Source organism: Urocitellus parryii, chromosome 9 (assembly GCF_045843805.1).
Source record: "Urocitellus parryii isolate mUroPar1 chromosome 9, mUroPar1.hap1, whole genome shotgun sequence".
Taxonomy (NCBI): domain Eukaryota; kingdom Metazoa; phylum Chordata; class Mammalia; order Rodentia; family Sciuridae; genus Urocitellus; species Urocitellus parryii.
This window is the reverse complement of record NC_135539.1, coordinates 128,911,588-128,932,774: the sequence shown is the minus strand read 5'-3', so window position 1 is coordinate 128,932,774 and position 21,187 is coordinate 128,911,588. Positions and strand designations below refer to the sequence as shown.

The window sequence follows — 21,187 nt, the reverse complement described above, 5'->3', positions numbered from 1 at the left end:
ATTGAAAGACCATCAGGACATTAGCCAATTATCAGGTTTCTTGAAGAAACCTCTCTTCAAGAAAGTTTTTCTTGGGCTGGGGTTGTATCTCAGCCTGGCCACATGTGAGGCACTGGGTTTGATCCTCAGCACCACACAAAAATAAATAAATAAAAATAAAGGTATTCTCTTTCTTCCAATTCATGCTGATATTTCCCATATTTCTGTTGAAAAAACTTCAGTTTCTTTTCCTAAAATATTATACCAAACAGATTGCTTTAGCATGTAATTATGGTCTATATTTCTCTTCTTTTTTTAAGGGCAAAAACCATATTCAGTCACCTATTTCTTGTTATTTCTCTTTTTTATTTTAGTGCATCTTTTTAAAAATTTCTTACATACATGACAATAGTGGAGTGTATTACATTCATAATTTTCTTGCATTACGATTCTTTGTTATGCTTCAATTCAGGACCCCCAAAAGACTACCAGAGACCAAGTTCGATGTAAGCAGCTAAGAGGTGTTTATTGTGTGTGAGCTACCTTGGTCCTCCACATGCACACATAGCTACTGGTGACACTGAGAGGCCCCAAGCCCAGGGTTTGCAGCAGTTTTATACACTCTTTGGAGAAGGCAGGGACCCCCACAAACATCATAGCATCTCTTAGCAAATCATCACACACCGCGGGAAAATCAAATAACAACTCTAAAACATGATTAGCACATTCACTGGCGGGAACAAGTTGGGTAGGGGTGATTGGTTAGTACAAGAGGGGGATTCATTTGAACTGATTGGTTTAAGCCAAGAGGGGTGTTGGTGCTGAACTACATGGTTTCCCAACACGTTATCAACCACCATAAACTACTGGAGGGTCATCTGGCATCCCAGGTATTTCCCTATCTCATGCTGATTGATGGCTGCTAGAGGATTGTTATGGGTCCCCACCTAGCCTGACTGAGTCAGGGACACCTGGTGCAGCAGATCTCTCCTGTTATTTGTAGATGAACAACTTAGCAGGGTGGGAATGTGCCTAGGAGTGCTCTGTGGGTCTTTCCAAGGACAAAGGTCATGTCCCTTCCTTGGACAGGCTTTGCTCTGAGGTACAGGCTGGTTTTTCATTCTCTTTTTTTAAGCGAAGATAACCTCAACATTTTATTATCTTCATAATAAAACAAATGATGAAGCTTAGAACTGGATCACTTGGCCCTTTCTCTTCTTATCTCCTCCCAGTTCAAAATGCTTGCATCTCTTAATAGCCAACATTCTTTTAGATCTGCAGTTAGGCTCAACACACTCAACCCTCAGCACAATCTTCTTTGTAGTTTTAGCCTTTTTTTCCTGAAAATTGGCTTGGTCTGCCCACCATAGCCACTCTGTTTCCTGTCATACCTCCACTTTCCCTGTGCATACAGAGAATCCTTGCCCTTCTTGTACTGTCACTTTATGGGGTTGGTGTTTGCCACATTTCTTACAGAACGTCAGGCGGGTCTTAGGAACGTTCACCATGTTTCCGGCCGCAGCGTTATCGGCAAAGCTGGTTTTTCATTCTTGATACACCTTTATACCACAATTTATCAAATCTCTGTTTGTATATAAGGTATGTTGACACCAAATTCACATCTTCATACATGTATTTTGTATAATGATGAGCATCTCCTTCCACCATCCTTGCTATTCCCCTTCTCCCTCCCTTTCCCTCCCTTCCCTGTCTAGAGGTAATTTTCCACCCTCTTGTTATCTCTCATAGATCATAACTGGACAGCTTATACAACTAGGCAGATTGAGTCCCCAATACATATTCAACACGTCAGTGAGTGACTGCCAACATTATGCCATTTTATTAACCATCCCTAGCTGTGAGTTCTTATGTTGGATCTGACTAGTGTATCCTTTATCTTTCAGAAAGAACATTCTCCTTCCATATCTTCAATGTTACTTACTTTTATGTGTTGTTTTTTTTAATATTTATTTTTTAGTTATAGGTGGACCCGATATCTTTATTTTATTTTTATGTGGTGCTAAGGATCGAACCCAGTGCCTCACACATGGTAGGCGAGTGCTCTACCTCTGAGCCACATCCCAGCTTTGTGTTGATTTTTTTATCCTGCAATTTTTTACTGAATTCATTTGTTAATTCTAACAGTTCTTTGGTGGGGTTCTTTTGGGTTTCCTACATATAATTTTGTGTGGTTGCTAAATAGAAACAATTTAATTCCTTCTATTCTAATTTGGATGTCTCTTTTTTCTTTCCTTGACTTAATTGTCCTGGATAGAATTTCCAGTACTATTCTTAATATTAGTGGGGATGTAGACATCCTTGTCCGTTGTGGAAAGGACCAATAAATGGTGCTGGGAAAACCGGATAGTCACGTGTAGAATAAAGTTAGACCCTCCTCTTATACGTCATATACAAAAATACACTAAAAATGAATTAAAGACTTAAATGAGACCCGAATTTGTAAAACTACTAGAGGAAAACATAGGGGAAAAGCTTTATGATATTGGTCTGGGCAATGATTTTTTGGATGTGAACCCCAAAGAAAGACCACAATAGCATAACAGACAAGTGGAATTCCTCATCTGAGACCAGGAATAAGACAAGGATAGAAAGCATACCATGAGCTTGTTTGCTATAACACACACAGGAAGACAGTAGTTGCTAACCAAACTTAAAAATGAACAAAAGATGTAACTATTGTTAGAATTATTTGAGTGTTGCAGGGAGTAATATAGACTCCATACACAAGATCTGCCTTACTTTAAAACCCTTCATTACATCATTCAATATCTAGAGAAAGCATAGAGGTTGAAAATTTTTATTGAGAATATAAGCAAATTTGAAATCAAAATTCTAGGGAAAACATTTAGACAATTCATTTGGAAAAGAGGAAATATTTTCACAGCACATTTGGGAAAGAGGAAGAAAATATTTCATCTTTAGAGAACCAAAGCCAAGAATAAATCTTTATATTAAGACTTGATTCTAGGCTGGGGATGTGGCTCAAGCAGTAGCTCGCCCGCCTGGCATGAGAGTGGCCCAGGTTCGATCCTCAGCACCACATACCAACAAAGATGTTGTGTCCGCCGAGAACTAAAAAATAAATATTTAAAAAAAAAAAAAAAAAAAAAAAAGACTTGATTCTTCTCTCGAAGTCCTGGTCACTTTTTAGATCCTCTTTCAAACCGGGGCTGACTGGGCAGAAGGGAAGCTCTTCTTACATCGCTGGGTCTTTCGCACAGGGTCTTTCTACCTGCCTTATCCACTCTGCCATGACCAGGCATCTGGTCCCAGAGAGCTTATGGGGAAGCCAGTTTGCTCTGCAAGGCCTCTGAAAGAGCATTGGAGATCTTTCACTTATAGCAGCTTGAGCGACCTCACTTGACATGGAGAGGTGTGAGAGAGCTGATCTGTTGTTCTTGCGGGTTAAGAGGATCTCTGCTTCAATGTGTGTGCATGTGTTCATCTTGTTTTGCACATTTTTAAAAAAAAATATTTTTTTCTTACTGTGTTTTAGTACAGAAAAAGTGACTGTGTATTTTTTTTTAAAGAGAGAGTGAGAGAGGAGAGAGAGAGAGAGAATTTTTTTTAATATTTATTTTTTAGTTCTCGTCGGACACAACATCTTTGCATGCCAGGTGAGCGTGCTACCGCTTGAGCCACATCCCCAGCCCAGTGACTGTGTATTTTATAACTGTCTTATAAACTGAAAAATGTTACTTACATTGTGATTTTATTAGAGAACTGACACAAAAGTTGTGATCGTGGTTCACTTTGTGCTTTGAACATAGCCCTTGCTCCCATGCCACAGCAACTTATTTTTAAATAAGAATAAAGTTAGACCCTCCTCTCATACTCCATATACAAAAATACACTAAAAATGAACTAAATACTTAAATGAGACAAGGCTGAGGCAGGCTAGTTCAAAGCCAGCCTCAGTGAAAGTGAGGCGCTAAGCAACTCAGTGAGACCCTGTCTCTAAATATAGGGCTGGGGATGGGGCTCAGGGGTTGAGTGCCCCTCAGTTCAATTGCCGGTATCTTCACCCCCCAAATCAACTAGATATTATAAATATAAAATTTTAAATGGGTGTCCCTGGGTGTAAATCTAAAGAGAATTCTTGGAATGAGGATTTAGCGGTTACTGTCCATTTTCATTTTAGGGTGGACTGAAAGAAAGCATTCCCACTTCATCTTTCAAAGATATCTTTGTGATCTATTTTTTTTTGCAGTGCCAGGAATCAAACCCAAGGACCTGCACTACCACTGATCTCCACCTCCAGCCTTTTTATAATCTTAGATTTTATCGTTAGTGATCTTGAGACTAATTTAAAAGGCAACTGGAATGTTACAATTATTCAGATAAGAACACAAAATACAGCCTAGATTCTCTGATTCCTGTAACAGGTCCTTGCCTTTTGGGAGACTCTGTTTTGAAGAAAAACAAGCAAGCAATAAGTTGTCTTTTAATAAGTTCCTTGCAAACAGAGTACCTGGTCTTACTAGCACTGAAAAAAAAACTTGGAGAATGCAACTCTTATCTTTTTCTGACCAGTCTCTGCTTTTTATAAAGGCAGCCCACTGTCCATGACCTCAAGGGCTCCCTCTTTCCTGATTAGTAAACTGGTCTTTCTGTTTTCATCTTCTCTTTTGCCTTTCATCTGTAAATGTGACATTTCTCAAAATCTACACAAAATGAAGATCAACTCTGCAATTTTGCTTACATATCATTCATATCTCTCTTTTGTTCTTCACAGTCAATTAAAAAAAATTTTTTTTTTTCTCCTACTCTGAATCCATTATGATCTGACCTTAGCTCAGGACTTATTCTGAAACTGTTCTTTCTTGGAGGGGATGGGTACCCAGGAATTGAACCCAGGGGTACTAAAACTCTGAGCCAAATCCCCAGCACTTCCTTTTCATATATATATATATATATTTTTTTTTTTTTTTTTTTTTTTTTTTTTGAGACAGGGTTTTGCTAGTTGCTGAGGCTGGCTTTGAATTCATGGTCCACCTGCTTCAATCTCCCTAGCTGCTGGGATTACAGGTGTGTGCCACTGCACCTGGATGAAACTGTTCTTATTAAAGACACCAAACACATTACTGTTGCTGAAGTCCATGCTCCTTTCTGTCCAGAAAAAAAATTAAAAAGATTTCTCTATGAATTTCACATTGTTCCACTTCCTTTAATTTTTAAAAAATCTGCTTTTAAAACAAAAAATAGAATCTCATTTTAGAAAATTAGAAAGTACAGAGATACAAAATGAAATAAATAATAGTCACTAACATTCCACTACCTAGGACTAACTACCGAAAACAGCTGGGTGTATGTTTTTATGCTAAGGCACACACTCCCTGTGAGCATACACACATGTACACACACTCACCCACTTCCCACACACATGGGGAATTTATTGTATTTGGTAATCTATTTGTACATTAACGGATTGTAGACCTCGTTCTATAAAGCTTAATTATACTTCTCTCAATATTTCAAAAGTCATTTTAAAATAAACTAAATAGCTTTTAAGTACATATCTTACAAATTTTTCTAATCACTTTTATATGATGCAAATAGTAATCAAAATAAAGCTCATAGCTATACAAATATCATGCCAGATAGGATATTAAGTAAAAATATTATAGAGATTTTAATATTTCATTTTATTATATGTATAATGAATATCCTGGTTTAATTTATGTGGGCAATTTCACACTGTTTTTTTTTTTTAAAGAGAGAGTGAGAGAGGAGGGAGAGAGAGAGAGAATTTTTAATATTTATTTTTTAGTTCTCGACGGACACAACACCTTTGTTGGTATGTGGTGCTGAGGATCGAACCCGGGCCGCACGCATGCCAGGCGAGCGCGCTACCGCTTGAGCCACATCCCCAGCCCTCACACTGTTTAATTTGTGTACAAGTAAAATTATGAACTCAAAATAGATAAAACAAGCAGTGAAAGGAGAAAGAAAAACCCACAGCCATAGTGATAGATTTAAAAAAATCTCTTTTAGTAATTGATAGAGCCAAGAAGCTACAAGCAAATGAGTAAGAATATTTTAAAATATTTCTTTTAGTAATTGATAGAGCCAAGAAGCAACAAGTAAATGAGTAAGAATATAGAAATTTTAATAATAAAGTGAAACTGAGCCAGGCATGATGCATGCTTGTAATCCCAGCGTCTCAGAAGGCTGAAGCAGGAGGATTGCAATTTGAGGCTAGCTTCAGCAAATTAGTGAGGCCCTAAGCAACTTAGTGAGACCCTGTCTCAAAGTAGAAAATAAAAGGGACTGGGGATGTAGCTCAGTGGTTAAGCACCCCTTAGTTCAATCCCTGGTACCGAAAAGAAAGAAAAAGAAAGAGAGAGAGGAGTTTACAAATACCAAATTTAAAAATGAAAAGATGCTGAGAACATTTTAAACAAATAAGATATTTTGTAGAACTTGAACATTTAGATGAGATGGACATATTCCTAAAAATCTTCACCTCATCAAAAAGTGAAAGGAAATTCACAGGCTAATCTCATAAGTATATAAGTATAGATATGAATGTTCTGAACAAATAGCATCCAATCCAATCCATCATTATACAAATAAAACAATACATCACAGACATGTTGGTATTACTTTTCATCATATAACTTTATGATAACATATTTAGTCAGATATATATTAATATATATATTAGTCTATCTCTCTATATGCATGTATATAGACTATTTCTCATCTTTGTTCACATCATTCTGGTTTGTGCGAGTACATGGGTATGTGAATGAACATCTCTCATTTTTATCTTAGGTTATTAGATTCTTAGAAGTAGGATTTTCAAGTCAATGATTTATACAACTTCCAATTTTTTTCTGTATTTTACAAATTTCTTTTTAGGAAAGTTGCATCAAACTTTGCTTAAAGTCACAATTCCATAAATATGCCCTCATCATTTCACTAGTAATTCTTTTAACACTTTTTCAAACTGAAGATAAAAATACATAACATAGTTTTAAAATTTGTATTATTTTTATTACTCGTGAAAATAAAGTTTCTAATCATGTGATTATTAATGATTTGTCTATTTTCTCCAGAAAAATTCTCATGAATAGATAGAATAGAATAGATAGAATAGAATAGAATCCATATTTCTATTGAATATTTTTCTTTGTATCATGCACGTGTTCTCTAGTATTAACAACAGTATCCTTTGTATTATAAATGCATTCTAGTTTGCCAGTGATGGTGTTGATATATAATATTAGTTACTAGGTCTTTATATGAATTCTTAGGTACTGTGAGAAACATAGGCAGTATTTGCACAGCAGATTAGGAGAATAGGTGCACAACATGCCAAGGTAGGTACAATACTGGAAAATGCAGCATCTTGTAGACAAAGTCTTCCAGCCACTGAAAGCTTTAAACACTTCCTAAATAATTCAAAATAGGGAAATATTGCACAGGAAAGAGTACTGATTTAAAACTGGAATTTCTGAGTTTTAATCTCAGTTCTGCAACTTACTAACTAGGTGAATTTGGCTAAGGAAGTTCCTCTCTGAGATGAGGTGCTTTGAAAATTCCTATTTAAATAGCTCAGGCCTGTAATCACTGCAACTTGGGAGGCAGAGGAAAGAGGATTGTAAGTTCAAGGTCAGCCTCAGCTATCTAGCAAGGCCCTAAGCAACTTAGTGAGAACCTGTCTCAAATGAAAACTAAAAATGGCTGGGCATGTGGCTCAGTGGTTAAGCACCTGTGATCCCTGGTACAAATAAATAAATAGATGGTTATATATTTAGTTTCTGTGGTTGCTTTTATTTCTTTAAATAATAGTTTCATTCGAGATTCAATTGAGTAGACATGCCAACATTAACAATAAGTTTCAATACAATGTTAATTGATTCATTATTTTTTTTCTGAAATGGGGTCTGCCTATGTTGCCCTGACTGACCTTGAACACCAATCCTCCAGTAGCTATAATTACAGGCCTGCACCACCGTACCAAGGTGCAATGTTAATTTCTAATGTGTGTAAACCCTAAGAGTTTGAGAGAATCATTTTAATCAGTGACAAGTATTTTTCTGAGTGACTTTAATATGCCCTTAGGGCAAATATAATTAAAATACTTTCCAGGAAGAAGATAGTTAAAACTAAACAAATGGTGACCTTTATTATCCCACAGGGAGTAAGTTTCCGAGGCTAAGCTCTTAGTGTGTGTATATGTGTGTATGCACATGTGTGTGTGTGTGTGTGTATGTGTGCATGTGTATATGTCACTGTGATTACTTTTACACATGTAGAAGAGTTTAGAAATTAAACTAAACATGAAAGACATATACACACAACCTGAAGGAAAGAGAAAAATATTGTTTTAAATACACGTGGCAAGACTGTTCATTCTTATAGCTCAGATGCCCATTACCACCACCCAGGACTGGAGTGCTTGGTTACAAAAGTAGGTTGATTTGGGGCTGGGGATGTGGCTCAAGTGGTAGCGTGCCCGTGTGGCATGCGTGCGGCCCGGGTTCGATCCTCAGCACCACATACCAACAAAGATGTTGTGTCTGCCGAGAACTAAAAAATAAATATTAAAATTCTCTCTCTCTCTCTCTCTCTCTCTCTCTCTCTCTCTCTCTCTCTCTCTCTCTCCCCTCACTCTCTCTTTAAAAAAAAATATTAAAAAAAGAAGGTTGATTTGTTTGTAAAATACTAACAACTAAAATCAAGGATAAAAATAATATTTCCCAGCTAATCTCATGAAGTCTGAATAACCCTGATACCAATTAGTTGAATACATTATAAGAAAAGAAAATTTACAAATTAATATTCATCATAAACAAACACACAAAAATAGTTTAAAAATAAAAGAAAATCAAATATAGCAATATTGGAAAAGTAGAATGCCCTGCTAATTTAATATGAAAATCAAATAATGTGATTTGCTTGATAATTTAAATAGAAAAGTTATATGATAGTTGATACATACAGAAAAAGTATTTGTCATAATCCAACTCCAATTCATGATAAAAAGTTCTTATTCTGCAAAATAAGACCAAAGAAAAAGGTTATTAGTCTAATGAAAAGCCAAGTACAAAAATTATAGAGCTGCTTTTATTTTTAATGGTGAAATATTGAATGCTCTTCTTTAAAGATAAGGAGTAGGCATGGATGTCCATGTGTTTTTAAAGTAGGTTTTTTTCTTTCTTTCTTTTTTCCCCCTTTTTATTTTTATTTTATTTTTTTTTTTTTTTGCTACTGAGGATTGAATCCAGGGTTGCTTCATCACTGAGCCCACATCTCCAGCCTTTTTTATTTTTTTGAGACAGGGTCTCAGATGCTTAAGACCTCCCTAAGTACTTGAACTTCCAATCCTCCTGCCTCAGCCTCCTGAGCCTCTGGAATTACAGGTGTGTGCCACCATACCTGGCAGTATGTTTCATTTTTAAAAGTCATTTTAGGTTCACAGCAAACTTGAATGCAAGCTGTAGAGATTCCCATATACTCTAGTCCCTCAACATGAAAACCCTCTACCATTATTAAAACCTCAGCACAGATTGGTATATGTTATAGTTGGTGAATTCACATTGATTGACACATCATTATCAATCCATAATTTATATCAGAGGTCACTCTTGGTATACATTCAATGCATTTTAACCAGTGTAATGCCATGTATGCATCATCAAATTATCACACAGAATAGCTTCACTTATCTTAAAATCCTTGTTTTCTCCCTATTCATCCTCTTAACCCACAGTAGCCATAAAGTCTCCAGATTTTTGCTTTTTCTAGAATGGTACTGAAAGGGTAAAGTTTCTAAGCTGGATAGCTTGAATGTAAAAGATTAGGTATTATTAAGTTCCTCTGTTACACCCAGATTCCTGAGATAGTTAAAAACAACGCCCTACTGGCCGTTTAGCCTAGGGCCCTGTGCAGTTCCTCACAGGGCCCAAACCAATCAGTTTGAATGTGTAACCCGCTTACGAATGACCAATCACCCTCGCCCGCCAATGATTATGCCAATCACATCTCTGAGTTGTTGTTCAATTTCCCCGCGCCTCATGATGATTTGTTCTGATGTATGCAAAGCCTCCCGCCCTCCCCAAAAAGTGTACTTAAGCTCTGTTTGAACCTCTGCTCGGGGCTCTGAGCTGCGCTCCCTTCTTGAGTGGGCACAGAGTCCCAGCGCGCTGGAATGGATCCCCAATAAATCCCCTTTTGCCAATTGCATGGAGTAAGTCTCTTGTGTATGGTCTCTCCCTCCGACGTTCCGCCGGACCCCCCCTTACAGTACATGTTGAAAATATACAATGTATAGCTTTTTCCAACTGGCTTTTCTCACTTAACAATATTCATTTGCATTTCCTTCACATTGTTTCACAGCTGTCCTCCCAAGTGGCTGTACCATTTTGCATTCCTGACATCCTTCTCACAGTTGGTATTTTGGATTTTGCCCATTCTAATAGGTGTGCAGAGCAGTGACTTCAACCTTGATCTTTGACTGCCTTGGAGCTATGGCTGAGCCTTGCCCTGGGAACTTTTTGTGCAAAGATGCAGGGTGAAATTGCCCAGGAGCTATGGTAAAGCCCTGCCTGAGGAAGTTCTGTACAAAGATACATAACAATAACAGTCTTAACCCTGAGTTCAGACCACAGCTGTAGGAGTCAGAGAATTCTGAGCTTAACAAGATAACCACATATCTTGCAAGAACTGTAACCGTCAAGCCTGTCTGCTTTGCAAAAACTCTGGACAATGGGCTTCCTGGGTGCAGCAGGATAATGACAGGATGTTCTTAGCACTGAAACAGTAGAATAGCTACAAAAATGTTTCTAGCTCTGTAACTTTTTAGTGCACAAGGAACCATGCCCCTATAGTTTTAATTTTCTGAATTGAGACCCTATATAATAAACATATTGAGCTAACTCTGGGTCACTGCTCTTTCATCAGACACCAAGTCTCACCAAGTTCCAGCTTTCTAAGTGTTTTTGTGTCTTTCTAGGGTTTAGCTGTGCAGGTCGCGACATGTGACATGTATTGGTATTTCATTGTTCTCTTAATTTGTATTTTTCTAATGCTCTATTGAAAAACCAGCCTCTACCTCAGATCAAACCCTGTCCAAGGAAGGGACATGACCTTTGTCCTTGGAAAGACCCACAGAGCACTCTTAGGCACATTCCCACTCTGCTAAGTTGTTTATCTACAAATAACAAGAGAGATCTGCTGCACCAGGTGTGACTCAGTCAGGCTAGGTGGGGACCCATGCAATCCCCTAGCAGCCACCAATCAGCATGAAAAATACCTGGGATGCCAGATGACCCTCCCAGTAGTTTATGGTGTTGGGAAACCATGTAGTTCAGCACAAACACCCCTCTTGGCTTAAACCAATCAGTTCAAATGAATCCCCTTCTTGTAGTAACCAATCACCCTTACTCAACTTGCTCCCGCCAGTGAATGTGCTAATCATGTTTTAGAGTTGTTATTTGATTTTCCCGCGGTGTGTGATGATTTGCTAAGAGATGCTATGATGTATGCGGGGGTCCCTGCCTTCTCCAAAGAGTGTATAAAACTGCTGCAAACCCTGGGCTCGGGGCCTCTCAGTGTCACCAGCAGCTATGTGTGCGCACGGAGGACCAAGGTAGCTCGCAATAAACACTCTTTGCTGCTTTCTTCGATCTTGGTCTCTGGTCCCGAATTCGAGCATAACACTATGTGGAGCATTTCCCATAAGCTCATTTACTATTTGTGTATTTCTTTGGTATTTTGCTGATTTCTTAATTGACTTGTTCATTTCTTTATTATTGCATTTTTAGAGTTCTTTCTATATTTTAGAAAACAGTCCTTCTTAAGATAAGTCTTTTGCACATATTTTTTCCATAGGTGTGGCTTCTCATTCTCTTGAAGGACGTCCACCTTTATAAGTTTTACTCAAACTTATAAAAACTTATATTGTACTGGAGGCCCTATCGAGTGCAATTTCACAATAAAAATACATACAGATCAAAAATAAATGATAAATTTTCCTTTATTTGTAGATGACATAGTTGTACAGGTAGAAATTCCCAAATGAGCTATATAAAAGATACTAGATTTAACAAGTGGATTTGGCCACATTTTAGATCAAAGCCAAAATAAATTGTATTGCTATATTCCCAAAATTAAAAAAATAAGATTAAAAGTATCATTTACATCCAAAAACATATATTAGGTGGGATAAATTTAATGAGTTGTATAAAGTTTATACATAAACATATAAAATATTGATGAAATTAAAGAGCAATTTAATGTTTGAAGAGAGATACCATGTTCATGAATTGTAAGAGTCAATATTGTTAAGATGTTCAATTGCCCCCAAATCCTTAAATTTCTCTATAGATTCTCTATAATCATAATCTTAGTAGACTTTTTTATTTTTGGCACTGGGGATTGAACTCTACCACTGAACCACATCCCCAACCCTATTTTGTATTTTATTTAGAGACAGGGTCTTAATAAGTTGCTTAGCGCCTCGCCATTGCTGAGGCTAGCTTTGAACTCAGAGATTCTCCTGTCTCAGCCTCCCAAACTGCTGGGATTACAGGCCTGCACTACCATGCCAGACTATAATCTTAGTAGACTTTTTGAAAGTAGAAGTTGGCAGGATAAATAAAATTTATATGGAAATTCAAATAAAGATTTTAAAAAATAAATGGTGCTAGAACCAGTGCCTATCTATATGGAAAAAATAAAGGGACTTTGAATTCTACTACAAGTCATATGCAAGTACTATTTATTTATTTATTTACTTTTGACTCAGGGCACTATGGCCACTGAGCCACATCCCCAGCCCTATTTTGTATTTTTTAAGATACACAATCTCACTGAGTTGCTTAGCACCTTGATTTTGCTGAGGATGGCTTTGAACTCACCATCCTCCTGTCTCAGCAGGAGGGATTACACTGTAATCCCTGAGCCACTGGGATTACAGGCATGTGCCTCCCCTCCTGGCTTGCAAATATTAATTTGAGATAAATTATAGTCATAAATGTAAAAGCCCAAAACTATGAAGCTTCTAAAAGAAAACATAGGAGAATACTATTGCAAGATTTTTTTTTCTGGGAAAATATTTTTTAGAGATGATACAGACATAAAACTAAACTTATAAAAAAAAAAGAATGAAAAATTGAATAGCAAAAATGATATCTTCTGTTCATCAAGAGGTATTACTAAAAAAAATGAATACATAGGCATAGACTGGAAGAAAAACCTTTCCAACACATACATCTGAAAAAAAAAAAAAGGACTAGTATAAGAATACACAAATTAACCAATAAAAAAAATAAAAAAAAAAGAAAATGCAAATAAAAAAAAAACAAATAATATTATGATTGAAAAAAAAGAATACACAAATTTCTGCATTTCAATAATAAAAAGACCACCAATTTAGTAAAAATGTGCATTAAAGACTTGAAGCGATATTTGAAGAAAGCTGAATAGCCAATGTACATGTTCAATGTCCTTAATTGTTAGAAAACTACAAATTAAAACTGTCATGTGACATTACTACATAGACATTGTGAAGGTTAAGATGAAAAAAGCAAAATAAAAAAAAATGTTTGCAATAAAAATGTTGACAAAGGTGTAAAGCAAATAAAACTCAGACATTCCTGGTGGAAATGTAAAATGGTTCTATCATTTTTTTTTTTAACTGGAGGGTTTTGAAAAACTTAAATACATATCCACCTCATGACCCAGAAAATCCCTTCTTGGGTTTTTATTCAAGAGCAATAAAAATGTCTGTCCATACAAATTTGTACAAGAACATTACCAGCAGCTTTATTTATAATAGTCCAAACCTGGAAACAACCCAGTTTGCCATCAACAAAAGAATGAATGAACAAAAATGGAATGATTAATACTCAGTATAAAAATAAATAAGTTATAAATACATAAGACATTGTACAAAGTAAAAGAATCTTGACATTAAAATGCATATTTATATGAAGTCATGGAATGGAAAAAGTTAATTTATTATATTAATTTTAAAAGTCATGGAATGGAAACACTGGTGCAAAGTTACCTCTGGAGAAGAAGTCTGAGTCGAGTAGAAGAGGCATAAAGGGGTTTCATGGGGCTGTGAAAATTTTGTATTTTTATACGTTGTGAGTTCTGTGAGTTTATCCGTTTGTTGAAACTGTAGATATTGTACCCTTAAGATCTTATTAATTCACTGGAGTAAAACAGACCTGGATGAAAAACATTTAATGGCACAAAGCAAATATTAATGGAAAATTAACATGAATAATTCAAGACCATTGTTTTTTCTTTAGATATCCTCCTTGGCAGGCAAACTGTCACAAAGTCTTCCTTCTATGCTCCCCACTCCAAACACTTCTGGACCTTAGGTTTTTCCACTCTTCTCATCCAGCAGAGGATTTGTGCAGAGCAGAGAGCAGCCGGTGCCCCATAATGGAGGCCAATATAATCGAGGCCACCTCAGGAAGTCACTGGAGGCGTGAACATGGTCCATTCTTTTACATGTTGCTTTCTGATTATGCTGGTCTGTCTGTATAGCTCTGACTCAGAAAACTTCTACGATATTGCAAAATATGATTTCCTAATGTTTTTCAAGGATCACCCACTGAGTCTGTATTGCTAAGACACATTTCTTCCTAGTCCACAGGTTACTGTGTGTGTGTGTGTGTGTGTGTGTGTGTGTGTTTTCAAAGAAATCTTTTTTTTTTTTTTTTTTTGGAGAGGGGATGGTACCAGGGATTGAACTCAGGGACACTCAACCACTGAGCCACATCCCTAGCCCTATTTTGTATTTTATTTAGAGGGTCTCTCTGAGTTACTTAGCACCTCGATTTTGCTGAGGCTGGCTTTGAACTCACAGTCCTTCTGCCTCAGCCTCTCGAGCCTCTGGGATTTCAGGTGTGCACCACCGTGCCTGGCTCAAATAATTCTTTGACATGATATTCTTCTGCCAGAAATTTTGATGTCATAAAACTTATATATAATCCGTGGTGAAGGATGTTGTCGTTTGTTTTTTTTACAACAATCCATTCTCGTCACTTTCCCTTTGATTCAGTGGCACACATGGTGATTTGCGATGTTTTGGTTTCCTAGGATACAACAAAAATCACACTTTAGTAACTTATTGTGTTTGTCTGCATTATGCTTTCCATATTATTTGCCCATTGTAAGTGATTGACCAAGTAGTACTAATAATTAACAAGCACTGCCTTAGAAACTGTGCCCTACAGTAATAGTGCATATGAACCCTATGGGTTACAGTCTAAAACTTTATTTTTTTTCATTTTACACAGGTATATTCTAATGGAGAGGATGAAAAGAATCACAAATTTCATCGAATTTCTAGATATAGACATTAATTAGGGAGATTCTTATTCCCAATAGTTTTCAGGCGGCATTTCCTGTCTTTCTGGTGCCGTTGGAGACTGTTTTGGTTTTGAGTACGTGAGCAAACACCTGGAGACCTGGATTATTTTGGTTACCCACTGGACAACCAGATAAGTGAAGGGGATTCTAACATCCACTCATTCAACAGCCTGTGAGAATGATTGTTTTAGGGGTTCTTGACTTCTGGCAATTCTTGTACTTTTGAGTCTGAAGAGGAAAAAAATATATATACGTCATTGAATAAACTCAGGTGTAGCTCAACCACACTAATGACCCTTATTAGCCATCTGGCAGTGGAGATTGAATTTGCCTGAAGCTTAATCTCATGGAATTTGTATGCTTGAGTGTTCTGGGACATGTTTTCCATTGAAAACCAAATTCAATACTTTCTCTTTAATATTTATGTCTCTGGGCAGTGGAAGCCTGATGGAACTCCCTCTGAGTGTGTTGACAGAAGGCTGGTGAGAGACAGGTCACTCACATCTCCCCCATGAGGTTTCACCTGCTCTGCTGCTCTCTCCAGTTCATCCACGCCTGCATTTTGTACACATTATTAGCTTTGTACTTGTTTTGCATTTAATTTTTATAATGGTTTTCTTGGGATATAATTCTTGCACTATAAAATCCATTCCTTGAAAGTGTACTCTGTGGTGGTTCTTATTAAATTTTTTAAAATGTGCAACCATTACGACTGCCTAGAACATTCCAAACATCTACCCCATACCGATTAGCAGTCATTCTTCATTTCCGCCCTTTCCCCAACCTCTGGCGACTACTGATCTAATTCTGTTTTTATGGATTCACTTATTCTGGACTTTTTATAGAAATGCAATCACACACATTATGTGGTCTTTTGTGACAGGGTGCTTTCTTTTAACATAATATTTTCAAGCTTCATCATATTGTACATGTATCAGCACTTCAATTTTTATTGCCAAAGAATATTCCATTGCAACGATACAGCACATTTTATTTATCAACATATCAGTTGATGAGCATTTGGGTTGTTTTCATTTTTTTTTTTTTTTGCTGTTATAAATAATGCTGCTATGAATGCTTGTGTAAAAGCCTTATGATACACATACAGGTTTTTCTTTCTCTTGGGCTCATGGCATAGAAGTACAATTGCTAGATCATATGCTTATTCTAGGTTTAACACTTTGAAGAACTGCCAAACTGTTTTCCAGACTGACTACATCATTTTACGTAACCAACCCCAGTGTATGAAGGCACCAGTCTTGGCTCATCTCTGCTGACACTTGCTGTTGTCTCTCATTTTGATTGGAGTCGTCCTATTGAGTGTGAAGTGGTGTCTCGTTATTTTATTAGCATTTTCTTAGTGACCAGTGGGTGACTGTGAACAAACTAATGAACAGGAAGCATAGCCACTGTCATATAGGTGGAATTAGTGCCTTCAGGAGGACAGCACAATCCTCCTATCTGGATGAATGACCTTCAATCATTGTCTTTGTCATTGTGGCTTATAATAGAAAAGATTCCCCTGTAAAAGAGAACCAATAGGATGTATAAATGGATGTATGGAAAGGTAGGTAGGTAGGTAGCTAGATACATAGATAGGTAGATAAAGAATTTATTATGGAATTGGGTCACATGATTATGTAGATGAAGTCTCCAAATACCCATGTGCATATTGGCTAAACAGAAAAACTAGTGGTGTAACTCAGCTCTGGGTTGAATACCTGAAGACCAGGAGAGCAGATGGTGTAACTCCTAGTCTGAGACCAAGGGCCCCCAAACACAGAGACTGCTGGTGCAAATCCCAATGTCCCAAGTCTCTAAAACCAGGAGCTCTTATGTCTAATGGCAGGAGAAGATGATGTCCTAGGTCAAGAAGCAAAGAAGCCATCCTCTGTTCCTTTTTGTTCTACTGGGGCCCTCCACTAGATAACACTCACACGGGCCATCTTGGTTTAACGATTCAAGAGTTTATTTCTTCCAGAAACACCCTCAAAGACACGTTCAGAAATAATGTTCTACCGGCTATCTGAGCATCCCTTAGTCCACTTATGTTGGCACTTAAGATTAATTGTCCAGCAGCTATCACTTAAAAGTGGGGATCTCAAGAAAAGCATCTAATTGCTTGAGCTTAGGCAATTTATTCCCTAGTGGTGCCAAGGAATCAAGGGGAAAGAGAGCCCTCCACTTCAATAATGGGAGGAAGCCTCCCAGATATTTATTCCCACAAAATCACACACTTATTCTCCAAATAAGAAGATGCTGTAGGAAAGGCAATCCATTCAGAATAGCAAATATTCTTTGTGCTGTTCAGTTGATATTCTTTCCTGTACTATTTCATCAGGTGCAATTCTCTCAGGATATCTCTTGTTTCCTGTGAAATTATACTCAAAACTCAATAAAAGATTGTTTTAATAGTTTACTGAATGACAAGTGGTTAATTTAACATGTGAAGACAATTGTTCTATCATCCATCCATTCATATATTCTTTCATTTATTCCACAATATATTTAAGACAGTGGTATTTTCTATTTCTTGGGCTGAATGCTTAGGAAAAGGGCCAACAGAAAGAGAAATAGTCCCTGCTTTCAGGAAGCTTATTGTGTTGGAGGTAGACAGTGCTTAAGTATGTGCACAGATTAAAAATAGTGATTGGTTCAATAAATGTGCAAAGGAACTAAACAGGCAATTCACAGAAGAAGAAATTGGTCAACAACTATATGAAAAAATGTTCAGGATCTCTAGCAATTAAAGAAATGTAAATTAAAACTACACTGATATTTTATCTCACTCCAGTCAGAATGGCAATTATCAAGATTGCAAGTAACAATAAGTGTTGGTGAGGATATGGGGAAAAGGTACACTCATACATTATTGGTGGGAATGCAAATTGGTGCAACCACTCTGGAAAGCAGGATGGAGATTCCTCAGAAAACTTGGAATTAATCCATCATTGGATCCAGTTATCCCACTCCTCAGTATATACTCAAAGGATTCAAAATCAAAATACTATAGTGACACAGCCACATCAGTATTCCTGCAGCTCAATTCACAGTAGCTAAGCTATGGCACCAAACTAGATACTCTTCAACAGATAAATAGATAAAGAAAATGGTGTGTGTGTGTGTGTGTGTGTGTGTGTGTGTGTGTGTGTGTGTATAATGGAATGTTACTCAGCCATAAAGAAGAATAAAATTACTGCATTTGCCAGTATGGATGTGACTGGAGACCATCATGCTAACTGAAATAAGTCAATCCCAGTAAACCAAAAGCCAAATGTTCTCTCTGATATGTGGATGCTAACACATAATAAAAGTTCATTGGATGAGACAAAGGGGAACGAAGGGATGGGAGGAGGAATGAGGAAGAGAGTAGAATGAATCAGATATAACTTTACTATGTTCATATATGAGTACACAACCAGTGTAACTCCACATCAAGTACAACCACAAAAATGGGAAGTCATACTCCATGTGTGTATAATATGTTAAAATACACCCTACAGGGGGCTCAGTAGACACAGGCCAGGGCTTCCACAACCCCTCTCTGCAATGCCTCCTGTAGATGCCAAAGACAGAGCTCCAGTTCTACAGGTGATTCATCTACCATTTGTTTTTACCTGAAACCTGCAGCTGGGTGAGCTTCCTATGGGGGTAGGAAGGCCCACAGGCTGGTTTGGAGAGTCAGGTAAATACCACTTTGATGCCAACAAAACAAAACAAAAACAAACAAAAAACCAAACCAAAACAAAACACTCTATTGTGACGTGTACCTAAAAAAGAACAACAACAACAAAAAAAATTAGTTGGGTATAGTGGTACATGCCTGTATTCCCAGGGTCTTGGAGGCTGAGGCAGGAGGATCGTGAGGAGTTCAAAGCCTGGGTTCAGATTCTGTCTGAGTTCAGACTCTGTCTCTAAATAAAATGCAAAATAGGGCTGGGGATGTGGCTCAGTGGTGGAGTGTCCCTGAGTTCAATCCTCAGTACACCCCAACCAAAAAAAAAATTTAAAAATAGTGATTGGTGCCATAAAGGACATAGGGATCTGACCTAAGATTTGTCAAATCGGAGTAGAATTTCCTTAGAAGAAATATTTGGACAATTTGAAGGAAAATAGAAATAAAAGATAGCTGATACAAGGGCATGTGAGAGATGTCCTGGGTAGAGGAAAGAGTAATTGCAAAGGTCCTGCAGGGTAAAGATCAAGGTATATTCCAAAACTGAAAGATGCCAGTAAGCTTGAATAAAGGGTAGGTAAGTAAGAAAGTAGCAGAGAAGGAAGTCCAGACTGAGGTGATCCAGGGCTAGACACTCAGCTTCATAGGATACTCAGGGAGCCTCTTATCTACAGCAAGACAAATGTGTTGCCTTTAAGGGTTTTAAGAAGGGGGCACCATGGTGGTATTTGTATTTCAGGCAGCTCACAGAGGATGCTGTGTGCTGGATCAACCATAGCAAGCAGGGATGGTATGGCGAAATGGGACCAGGATGTTACCCTAGGAGACCACGGGAAGGAAGAGCAAGGAAGACATTTGTGGATTTGAGGAATAGTTTAGAAGTACTATCAATACCATGGTAATGGAGGGTGCCAACAGTCAAGGGGTAAGGTGTCGAGGGTGACAATGAAATGCATATGCTGTTTACTGGGAGGAACAGAGGTGAGACAAAGATCATGATTTTAAGTGTTAGTCTACTGAGTTTGTGGGACCTTTAAGATGTAAGAGGAGAGGACAAGTGGAGAGGTGGATAGGCTGATCTGCAGCTTGGAATTTTATATACTTTATAAGGTCAGTGGCAGTAAGACTCAAAAAGTGTGGGGCGGTGGTTCTGGTATTGGGAATGAAACCCAGGAGCACAGCATCACTGAGCCACATCCCTAGTCTTTTTTTATTTTTTTGTCTTGAGACAGGGTCTTACTAAGTTGCTTAGGGCCTCACTAAGTACCCCAGGCTGCCCTTGAAACCTGTGATCCTCCTGCCTCAGCCTCCCGAGTCTCTGGGATTGCAGGTATGCGTTACTATGCTCAATGAGAAAATACTGTTGGTCTACTAAATCTCATACAGAGACACAGAAAGTCCCTCTTATTACAATGAGCAGTTACCTTATCAAAATCAAATACAAGGCTCACTATGGTCATTTACAAAATGACAATATGTTTTGTAGAATTTTCAGGGAGACCCTAAAAAGAAAATAAAAATATTCCAGAGTAATACCCAATACAAAACTCCTTTGTAAAACCTGATCAAACTGGTCCCTCTTCTCCATCACGTTGGTCACGGCAGTAAACAATTCCTTTGGCTTTTATTTCCAACCTGCTGATTCTTTCCCTTTCTGCTTAGAAGAGTTTTTTTTTTTTTTTTTTTTTTTTTTTTTTTTTACAATGGACTCCAAAACTTTAGTTTTTTATGAGTTTGGGCTTGTGCTGGTTCATTTCTATGTATTTGTGTCTTAATATGCTTTCTTACTACATTATAAGCTTTTCATTGAATAGTGAAGGTTATTATTTACTGAAGAAATTATATAATCACAAATAGGACACAGACATTGAGTAAACAATTAGAATTTCCCAAGTAAAGCAAGCAAACCAATAGCTCTGGGAGATGTAGAACCTCCGGGGTCATATTCCTATCCTGCTTGTGGTAATTCGGCCCTCTCTGTAGGCTCAATTTGCCTTCTCGGTTTCCAAAACATCAGTAAATATTTACTTTTCTCATTCATCTTTGTTAGCTTTTAAATCTCTTGGGAAGAGAAAGAGTCCCTTTCAGATGATTCTTTATCAGCACAGCCTCTGTGGGAGTTTGGGTAGGAAATCATAACTCATTTCAAACGATAACATTTGGATTTAC

The 21,187-nt window shown here is 37.4% G+C and overlaps 1 pseudogene; it reads right to left on the bottom strand.

The window, feature by feature from the left end:
- Positions 1-1,166: 1,166 nt before the first annotated feature.
- Positions 1,167-1,487, bottom strand: LOC113185679 (large ribosomal subunit protein eL42-like; annotated as a pseudogene).
- Between the last annotated feature and the right edge of the window lie 19,700 nt (positions 1,488-21,187).